An 11,579-nucleotide genomic window follows, 5' to 3' on the forward strand; every position below is an offset into this window, starting at 1 on the left:
TATGTATGGCACCCATCATTCCAAATCCTGGTATGTATGGTACCCCACATCCAAATCCTGTTATATATGGTACCCCTCATCCTGGTACGCATGGTACCTCTCATCCCTATTCTGGTATGTATGGTACCCCTCATCCCCCAATCCTGATATGCATAGCACCCCATCCCTCATCCTGGTATGTATGGTACCCCGCATCCCTATTCTGGTATGCATGGCACCCAATCCCTCATCCTGGTATGCATGGCACCCCTCATCCCCAATCCTGGTATGCATGGCACCCCTCATCCCCAATCTTGGTATGTATGGCTCCCTCATCCCTATTCTGGTATGCATAGTATCCCTCATCCCTATTCTGGTATGCATGGTACTCCTCATCCTGGTGTGCATGGCTCCCCTAACCTCATCCTGGTATGCATGGTACCCCTTATCTCTATCCTGGTATGCATGGCACCCCTCATCCCTATCCTGGTATGCATGGCACCCCTCATCCCTATCCTGGTATGCATGGCACCCCTGACCCCCAATCCTGGTATGCATGGCACCTTTCATCCATATCCTGGTATGCATGGCACCCCTCATCCCCATCCTGGTATGCATGGCCCTCTCATCCGTAATCCTGGTATGCATGGCACCCCTCATCCCCATGCTGGTATGCATGGCCCCCTCATTCCCAATCCTGGTATGCATGGCACCCTTTACCCCCAATCCTAGTATGCATGGCACCCCTCACCCCCAATCCTGGTATGCATGGCACCCCTTACCCCCAATCCTGGTATGCATGGCACACCTCATTCCTATCCTGGTATGCATGGCACCCCTCACCCCCAATCCTGGTATGCTTGGCACCCCTCACCGCCAATCCTGGTATGCATAGCACCCCTCATCCCTATCCTGGTATGCATGGCACCCCTCATCCTTATCCTGGTATTCATGGCACCCCTCATCCCCAATCCTGGTACGCATGGCACACCTCATCCTTGTATGCATGGCCCCCTCAGCCTTATCCTGGTATGCATGGGCCCCTCACCCCCATCCTGGTATGCATGGCACTCTTCATCCCTATCCTGGTATGCATGGTACCCCGCATCCCTATTCTGGTATGCATGGTACCCCTCATCCCTATTCTGGTATGCATGGTACCCCTCATCCTGGTGTGCATGGTACCCCTTACCCCCAATCCTGGTATGCATGGCACCCCTCATCCTGGTATGCATGGCACGCCTCATCCCTATCCTGGTATGCATGGCACCCCTTACCCCCAATCCTGGTATGCATGGCACCCCTCATCCTTGTATGCATGGCCCCCTCAGCCTTATCCTGGTATACATGGGCCCCTCACCCCCTTCATGGAATGCATGGCACTCCTCATCCCTATCCTGGTATGCATGGTACCCTGCATCCCTATTCTGTATGTATGGTACCCCTCATCCTGGTATACATGGCACCCCTCATCCCAATTCTGGTATGTATGGCCTCCTCATCCTAGAAACCTGGTATGCATGGCAACCAATCCCTCATCCTGGTATGCATGGCACCCCTCATCCCCAATCCTGGTATGTATGGCTCCCTCATCCCTATCCTGGTATGCATGGCACCCATCCCTTATTCTGGTATGCATGGTACCCCTCATCCCTATTCTGATATGCATGGTATCTCTCATCCCTATTCTGGTATGCATGGTACCCCTCATCCTGGTGTGCAGGGCACCCCTTCCCTCATCCTGGTATCCATGGTACCCATCATCCCTATTCTGGTATTCATGGCACCCCTCATCCCCAATCCTGGTATGCATGGCACCCTTCACTTCCAATCCTGGTATGCATGGCACCCCTCACCCCAATCCTGATATGCATGGCACCCCTTACCCCCGATCCTGGTATGTATGGCACCCCTTATCCTGGTGTGCCTGGTACCCCTCATCCTGGTGTGCAGGGCACCCCTTCTTTCATCCTGGTATCCATGGTACCCCTCATCCCTATTCTGGTATTCATGGCACCCCTCATCCCCAATCCTGGTATGCATGGAACCCTTCACTCCCAATCCTGGTATGCATGCCACCCCTTACCCCCAATCCTGGTATACATGGAACACCTCACCCCCAATCCTGGTATGCATGGCACCCCTCATACCCAATCCTGGTATGCATGTCATGCCTCATCCCTATCCTTGTATGCATGACACCCCTCACCTCCAATCCTGGTATGCATGGCACCCCTCACCCCCAATCCTGGTATGCATGGCACCCCTCATCCCCATTCCTGGTATGCATGGCCCTCATCCTTGTATGCATGGCCCCCTCAGCCTTATTCTGGTATGCATGGGTCCCTCACCCCCATCCTGGTATGCATGGCACTCCTCATCCCTATCCTGGTATGCATGGTACCCCACATCCCTATTCTGGTATGTATGGTACCCCTCATCCTGGTATACATGGCACCCCTCATCCCAATTCTGGTATGTATGGCCTCCTCATCCCAGAAACCTGGTATGCATGGCACCCAATCCATCATCCTGGTATGCATGGCACCCCGCATCCACAATCCTGGTATGTATGGCACCCCATCCCTTATCCTGGTATGCATGGTACCCCTCATCCCTATTCTGGTATGCATGGTACCCCTCATCCCTATCCTGGTATGCTTGGTACCCCTCATCCGGGTGTGCATGGCACCCCTTACCCCCAATCCTGGTATGCATGGCACCCCTCATCCTCGTATGCATGACCCCCTCACCCTCATCCTGGTATGCATGGCATGCCTCATCCCTATCCTGGTATGCATGGCACCCCTCACCCTCAATCCTGGTATGCATGGCACCCCTCATCCCTATCCTAGTATGCATGGCACCCCTCATCCCTATCCTGGTATTCATGGCACCCCTCATCCCCAATCCTGGTATGCATGGCACCCCTCATCCTTGTATGCATGGCCCCATCAGCCTTATCCTGGCATGCATGGGCCCCTCACCCCCATCCTGGTATGCATGGCACTCCTCATCCCTATCCTGGTATGCATGGTACCCCGCATCCCTATTCTGTATGTATGGTACCCCTCATCCTGGTATACATGGCACCCCTCATCCCAATTCTGGTATGTATGGTCTCCTCATCCCAGAAACCTGGTATGCATTGCACCCAATCCCTCATCCTGGTATGCATGGCACCCCTCATCCCCAATCCTGGTATGTATGGCTCCCTCATCCCTATCCTGGTATGCATGGCACCCATCCCTTATTCTGGTATGCATGGTACCCCTCATCCCTATTCTGGTATGCATGGTATCTCTCATCCCTATTCTGGTATGCATGGTACCCCTCATCCTGGTGTGCATGGCACCCCTTCCCTCATCCTGGTATGCATGGTAACCCTCATCCCTATTCTGGTATGCATGGCACCCCTCATCCCCAATCCTGGTATGCATGGCACCCCTTACCCCCAATCGTTGTATACATGGTACGCCTCACCCCCAATCCTGGTATGCATGGCACCCCTCATACCCAATCCTGGTATGCATGGCACCACTCATCTCTATCCTGGTATGCATGGCACCCCTCATGCCTATTCTGGTATGCATGGCACCCCTCACCCCCAATCCTGGTATGCATGGCACCTTTCATCCATATCCTGGTATTCATGGCACCCCTCATCCCCATCCTGGTATGCATGGTCCCCTCATCCCCAATCCTGGTATGCATGGCACCCCTCATCCCCAATCCTGGTATGTATGGCTCCCTCATCCCTATCCTCACAACAAAGAGAAAGGTAGACAGAGAGCGCACCAATCTAAGTGTAGTATATGGCGGTAATATGAATATTTTCATTTGCACTCACCTTTGTTTGGTCTTTCAGTTCAGCTTACGGATTTCTAAGGATCACAAAGGGATTTTCTCCTTTCAGTTGGTTTGCTGCATACACCTGGTGGCTATTCGATAGCTCTGCTCGGGTTATCATAGGAAAGAGATTTTGACAATAATGTTCATCCAGGTCAAATGCGCTCCACCATAATCATCCCCTTCCTGGTATGCATGGACCCCTCATCCCCAATCCTGGTATGCATGGCACCCTTCATCCCCAATCCTAGTATGCATGGCACGCATCTCCCCCAATCCTGGTATGCATGGCATCCCTCACCCCCAATCCTGGTATTCATGGCACCCCTCAACCTGGTATGCATGGCCCTTTCACCCCCATCCTGGTATGCATGGCAAGCCTCATCTCTATCCTGGTATACATGGCTTGCCTCATCTCCAATCCTGGTATGCATGGACCCCTCATTTCCATCCTGTTATGCATGCCCCCCTCATCCCCAATCCTGGTATTCATGGCACCCCTCATCCCCATCCTGGTATGCATGGCCCCCTTCATACCCAATCCTGGTATGCATGGCACCCTTCACCCCCAATCCTGGTATGCATGGCACCCTTCACCCCCAATCCTGGTATGCATGGCACCCCTCACCCCCAATCCTAGAATGCATGTCACCCTCACCCCCAATCCTGGTATGCATGGCACCCCTCACCCTCAATCCTGGTATGCATGGCACCCCTCACCCCCAATCCTGTTATGCTTGGCACCCCTCATCCTTGTATGCATGGCCCCCTCAGCCTTATCCTGGTATGCATGGCACTCCTAATTCCTTTCCTGGTATGCATGGCACGTCTCATCCCTATCCTGGTATACATGGCACGCCTCATCTGCAATCCTGGTATGCATGGCAACCCTCACCCCCGATCCTGGTATGCATGGAACCCCTCATCCCTATCCTGGTATGCATGGCACCCCTCACCCCCAATCCTGGTATGCATGGCACCTTTCATCCATATCCTGGTATTCATGGCCCCCTCATCCCCATCTTGGTATGCATGGCCCCCTCATCCCCAATCCTGGAATGCATGACACCCCTCATCCCCATCCTGGTATGCATGCCCCCCTCATCCCCAATCCTGGTATGCATGGCACCCTTCATCCCCAATCCTGGTATGCATGACACCCTTCAGCCCCAATCCTGGTCTGCATCATACCCCTCACCCCCAATCCTAGTATTCATGTCACCCTCACCCCCAATCCTGGTATGCATGGCACCTCTCTCCCCCAATCCTGGTATGCATGGCACCTCTCACCCCCAATCCTGGTATACATGGCACCCCTCACCCCCAATCCTGGTATGCATGGCACCCCTCATCCTTGTATGCAAGGCCCCCTCAGCCTTATCCTGGTATGCATGGGCCCCTCACCCCCATCCTGGTATGCATGGCACTCCTCATCCCTATCCTGGTATGCATGGTACACCATCCCTCATCCATATCCTGGTATGTATGGTACCCCTCATCCTGGTATGCATGGTACCCCTCATTCCTATCCTGGTATGCATGGCACCCCTCACATCCAATCCTGGTATGCATGGCGCCCCTCATCCTCAATCCTGGTATGCATGGCACCCCTCATTCCAATCCTGTTATGCATGTCACCCCTCATCCCCAATCCTGGTATGCATGACCCCCTTATCCCTATCCTGGTATGCATGGCACCCTTCACCCCCAATACTGGTATGCATGGCACCCTTCACCCCCAATTCTGGTATGCATGGTACCCCTCACCCTCAATCCTGGTATGCATGGCACCCCTCACCCCCAATCCTGTTATGCTTGGCACCCCTCATCCTTGTATGCATGGCCCCCTCAGCCTTATCCTGGTATGCATGGCACTCCTAATTCCTTTCCTGGTATGCATGGCACGTCTCATCCCTATCCTGGTATACATGGCACGCCTCATCTGCAATCCTGGTATGCATGGCAACCCTCAACCCCGATCCTGGTATGCATGGAACCCCTCATCCCTATCCTGGTATGCATGGCACCCCTCACCCCCAATCCTAGTATGCATGGCACCTTTTATCCATATCCTGGTATTCATGGCCCCCTCATCCCCATCTTGGTATGCATGGCCCCCTCATCCCCAATCCTGGAATGCATGGCACCCCTCATCCCCATCCTGGTATGCATGGCCCCCTCATCCCCAATCCTGGTATGCATGGCACCCTTCATCCCCAATCCTGGTATGCATGGCACCCTTCAGCCCCAATCCTGGTCTGCATCGTACCCCTCACCCCCAATCCTAGTATTCATGTCACCCTCACCCCCAATCCTGGTATGCATGGCACCTCTCACCCCCAATCCTGGTATACATGGCACCCCTCACCCCCAATCCTGGTATGCATGGCACCCGTCATCCTTGTATGCATGGCCCCCTCAGCCTTATCCTGGTATGCATGGGCCCCTCACCCCCATCCTGGTATGCATGGCACTCCTCATCCCTATCCTGGTATGCATGGTACACCATCCCTCATCCATATCCTGGTATGTATGTTACCCCTCATCCTGGTATGCATGGTACCCCTCATTCCTATCCTGGTATGCATGGCACCCCTCACATCCAATCCTGGTATGCATGGCGCCCCTCATCCTCAATCCTGGTATGCATGGCACCCCTCATTCCAATCCTGTTATGCATATCACCCCTCATCCCCAATCCTGGTATGCATGGCCCCCTTATCCCTATCCTGGTATGCATGGCACCCTTCACCCCCAATACTGGTATGCATGGCACCCCTCACCCCCAATTCTGGTATGCATGGCACCCCTCTCCCCCAATCCTGGTATGCATGGCACCCCTCGCCCCCAGTTCTGGTAAGCATGGCACCCCTCTCCCCCAATCCTGGTATGCATGGCACCCCTCGCCCTCAATCCTGGTATTCATGGCACCCCATCCCTTATCCTGGTATGCATGGCACCCCTCATCCTATTCTGGTATGCATGGTACCCCTCATACCTATTCTGGCATGCATGGCACCACTTCCCTTATCCTGGTATGCATGGTACCCCGCATTCCTATCCTGGTATGTATGGTACCCCTCATCCCTATTCTGGTATGCATGGCACCCTTCACCCCCCAATCCTGGTATGCATAGTCCCCTCACCCCCCCAATCCTGGTATGGATGGTCCCCTCACCTCCCAATCCTGGTATGTATGGTCTCCTCACCCCCCCAATCCTGGTATGTGTAGTACCCCTCATCCTGGTATACATGACCCCTTGTATGCATGGTCTCCTCACCCCACAATCCTGGTATGCTTGGTACCCCTCACCCCCCCCAATCCTGGTATGTATGACCCTCCTCATTTCCCAATCCTGGTATGTATGGTACCCCTCATCCCCCAATCCTGGTATGTGTGGCCCCCTCACCTCCCAATCCTGGTATGCTTGGTACCCCTCATCCCCCAATTCTGGTATGTGTGGCCCCCTCACCTCCCAATCCTGGTATGTGTGGCCCCCTCACCTCCCAATCCTGGTATGCTTGGTACTCCTCATCCCCCAATCCTGGTATGCATGGTACCCCTCAACCCCAAATCCTGGTATGCATGGTACCCTTCAACCCCCAATCCTGGTATGTGTGGCCCTCTCATCCCCCAATCCTTGTATGTATGGCACCCTTCATCCCTTTCACGCTGCACACATACAAAAAAATAAACACTTATACCTTTCTTCCTTGTGCTCCAGTGCTGCTGTCTCCTGTTCTGCCGGAGGGAGGAGTGCGGCGCCGGAGTGCGTGCATGCGCATACCGCGCTGTCCGGCGCCATTTTGCTGAAGACACACTGAAAATGTGTCTTCAGTAAAATGGCGCCAGATAGCGCTATGTGCATGCGCCGATTCCTGCTCCGGTCTGCGGCGAAGAGAGGAGCAGCGGCAACGCTCCTCTAGGTGAGTTAAGTATGGCCGTATGCGTTCAGTTCCTACGCATACCGTGATGTCCGGCGCCATACACATTCCTCTAACCTGTAACGGCTCCATGTGTGCTTCTGTCTGGAGCCAGACTGCGCAGGCGTGTCCTTCTTGCGCAGTCTATTAAGGCTTCAGACAGAGATGCGCATCTCTGGTTATATTATAAATATTGTGGTTGAAATTTCGGCCTATAAAGTGTTTGCACTCTATTCCCCATTTTAAACATCAATATATAGACATTGTTTTTTTTTTGCATTTTTAACATCATGGCTGTCTTTTTGTGTTAACATTTTTGGCATTTCTAATTTCAGATTCCTGGCTACTGGCAATTCATTTAGTTCACACCATTTCCAGTTCCTCCTTGGCACGTCGATGATATCCCAGATTGTACGCTCAACCTGTGATATTATTTGGGACAAGCTGAAGAGCCGGTTGATGCCTCAGCCAAGCACACATGACTGGGTGAGGATTGCCCAGGGTTCATGGAAGCAGCACAGTTTCCCAATTGTATCGGTGCACTAGATGGGAAGCACATTCGTGTCAAGAAGCCGCCAAACTCATGCTCATGATTCTTTAATAAATTACATTTTTTTCTCAGTAGAGCTGCTGGCTTTAGCTGACAGTAACTACTGTTCTGTAATTGCTGACATTGGTGCCTATGGGAGTGTGTCGGATGCTCGTATCCTTCGCTCCTCCAGATTTGCTAGGCGGCTTGCTGAAACGAATGTAAACCTTCCCCAGCCATGTGCACTTCCAGGAGCCTCTGGTTCACCTGCACCATTTATTATGGTTGCTGATGAGGGTTTTGCACTCTCAAGCCATATTTTGAGGCCATTTGCACAGAGAGGTTTGGATACACAGAGGCGCATTTTTAACATGCAACTGACAAAATCCCGTTGTTTTGTTGAGTGTGCTTTTGGATTGTTAACCTCTAAGTGGCGTATATTTCAGAGTCCTATACAAATCCATCCAGCCAATGTTAAGGCAGCCATAAAGCCAAGCATCCTCTTGCATAATTTTGCAAGAACACATGAAGCATTCTTGGAAGATGTTGAGGATGTGACAATGTTAGGCGTGCCAAGACCACAGGACATTCCGCGTAGTCCACAAGCAGGTACTTCTGGCCTTCGAGTCAGGAATATTTTTTGTGATTATTTTAGGTCACCAGATGGTAGTGTCCCATGGCAAATGGAGTGATTCAAAGCATGCCATCATTAGATAGAATTGTAGGGTTTGATTTTTTGAATTGACAATGAGGATCTGTCACGTGGGTTGCGACCTTATTTTTGTTTGCGGAAAATGTTACACACCCTTCGCAAAGGCTTCCTCTTTCCCTGACAAAATAACAAATACCTCATTTTTCAATTTTCCATAAGTTTACCGTTGTTTGATTCAAACTCATTTTGTTTAAAAAGAAGCCTCCTCTATTTTTAATTTTGCAAGATTTATGTGATTTCATCCTGTTTTACATATAAAAACAAAAACACATTCTGATGTTGTACTTTTATTGTTGTTTTTAGTCAATATCTTGCCATAAATTATTCCATGTCTGCTTACTGGACCACTGTTAGCACACAATTCTTCTTATTGCTGCATATGTCGTCAATGAGCACAGAAACTTTAAGTTCACACTCTGTATACAACATCACACACATTGTGTTGTGAGGTTAGTGTAATTATACTTGCTTAAATAAGGCCCGAGTGGCAACACATTCTGGGCCCATGAATGTAGCACATATTCTCACATTAGGTGTAATGTCATGTAAGTTGTTGAGCATGTGAGTTATTTTGACACCCGTTGTACGTTAATGAAACCTTATATTTGTTTTTGATATTTTTCAGGGTGTCATTATGTTCTACATCCACACAACACTAACAAACACACTGTCACCAATGCTATTTTATGTTTGTTTGTTTTTGGCGTTTCTTTTATAATGTATGTATGAAAATAAAAACTAACCATCTGAACAAATGAACAAGGTCTTTTATTATGCAGCCAACACATGTGATTCTGTTATTGTTGCAAGAACATTAATAAATATATAATATATACAGCAGATTTAGGATCATTAGTTATAAATCCACATAATCACCCTGATTCGACAATGATTCCTCTGTGGGGTTTTGTGTGCTTCCCCATTCAGGGCTGGAGGAGTGTGTGTCAGTTTGGCCGGTAGATGTTTGGGGGTGGAGTGAGGGTGTTTGCCCGTGTGTGTATGGCTGCATGTGTCACAGATGTGTCTGTAGGATAATGTTCTTGTGTCAAAGAGGCTGAATACCTTGTTTGGTCTGTGGTTTGTGTGTGATGTGAGTAATTATGAGGGGCTGCGTATTGGTGAGCTGCCACACCAGGCTGTGTATAATTTTGTGTGGTTGTAATGTGGCTGACATGTTTGAGATGGATTAGCTTGTTGGGATCTTGGCAAAGGCTTGTGAAGTCCAAATTGTTGTGGCACAGGTGTCTGATGCCTTACAGGCAGAGTGTAGGGCTGAGGCTCACAAAATGTTGGCCCACCAGTAGCCTCCACAGGCATGAGGGTAGCCAGATGTGAATGTTGCTGGATGGATGGTGGTGTTGGACGAACAGAGGAAGGGCCAGGCATGTGCTTGTACTGATGGGTGTAGGCGGTGTTCAAGAACATTTGAGTATAAAAAGTTTGAGAGACACACTCCTCTTTATGCACCTGATGAAGGCTTTTTTAAGCAGAAACGAGTGGTGATTTGTCTATTAAGATATCCAGTATATATGATAATTTCTTCACGATATCTTGTTTTTAAATATACACATTTTTTTTTAAGAAAATAAAACCACCCCATTTTTTAAAGAAAAAGTGGGTCATAAGGTGGTTCTTTTCAAACTCACGAGGATTCCCATAATATCCACAGGAGCGCCAGCAGGGTCTAGAAATAAACACTTGAAATAGATCATTCTGTTTGTAATGACTCTATATAACATGAGTTTCACTTTTTGTATTGAAGAACTGAAATAAATTAACTTTTTGATGATATTCTAATTTAATGAGAAGCACCTGTATTTCTATGTACCGTTGTGCAAGCATTGGAGCTCTAGTAGTCGACTAGCTTCTTCTCTGGTGCCCTTGGAGGACAGTTGGCATTTTCTCTCTGGTGTCTGCTCAAGCTAAATTTATCCCCTTTGTTTGTCTACCTTGTTGTCTTTAGTTTATAGTGGGGCGTGACCAATGCTCACCCTGTCCCCTCCCTATCTAAGGCCTAGCTCTAGGGATATACAGAGCTTAGGTTTCCTGCTCGGTGATCAGTGTGGAACCTATATAGGGACGGTAGGATAGGCAGGGTGATACTAGATCTGCCTAGGGTTCTCCACTCCCCCTTTCCCTAGTGTTTGGGCTTCCTCCCCCTCTTCCCTGCACTTGGCCTTTCCTACACTTTGAGTGACAGCAAGTCTCCGCTGTAGATTTTGACCAATTGAAATGTAATTACATGCAGTAAATCGTAGCTCCACTCCGTACACCACATACATGTGCGGATCCGTACACCTAGTACACACGCGGCTCCGCTCCGTACACCTAGTACACACGCGGCTTCGCTCCGTACACCTCGTACACACACGGCTCTGCTCCGTACACCTCGTACACACGGGGCTCCGCTCCGTACACCTCGTATACACACGGCTCTGCTCCGTACACCTCGCACACACACGGCTCTGCTCCGTACACCTCGTACACACGCGGCTCTGCTACATCCACACTGTAAACCCCTCCTGACCCCACACATAAACTTCAGCTCATCCAGCACCATGACAACCAGCACAGCAGAGTCCTGCA

Source organism: Phyllobates terribilis, unplaced genomic scaffold (genome assembly GCF_046119375.1).
Source record: "Phyllobates terribilis strain yellow unplaced genomic scaffold, ASM4611937v1 Scaffold_36__1_contigs__length_13169755, whole genome shotgun sequence".
Lineage (NCBI taxonomy): Eukaryota > Metazoa > Chordata > Amphibia > Anura > Dendrobatidae > Phyllobates > Phyllobates terribilis.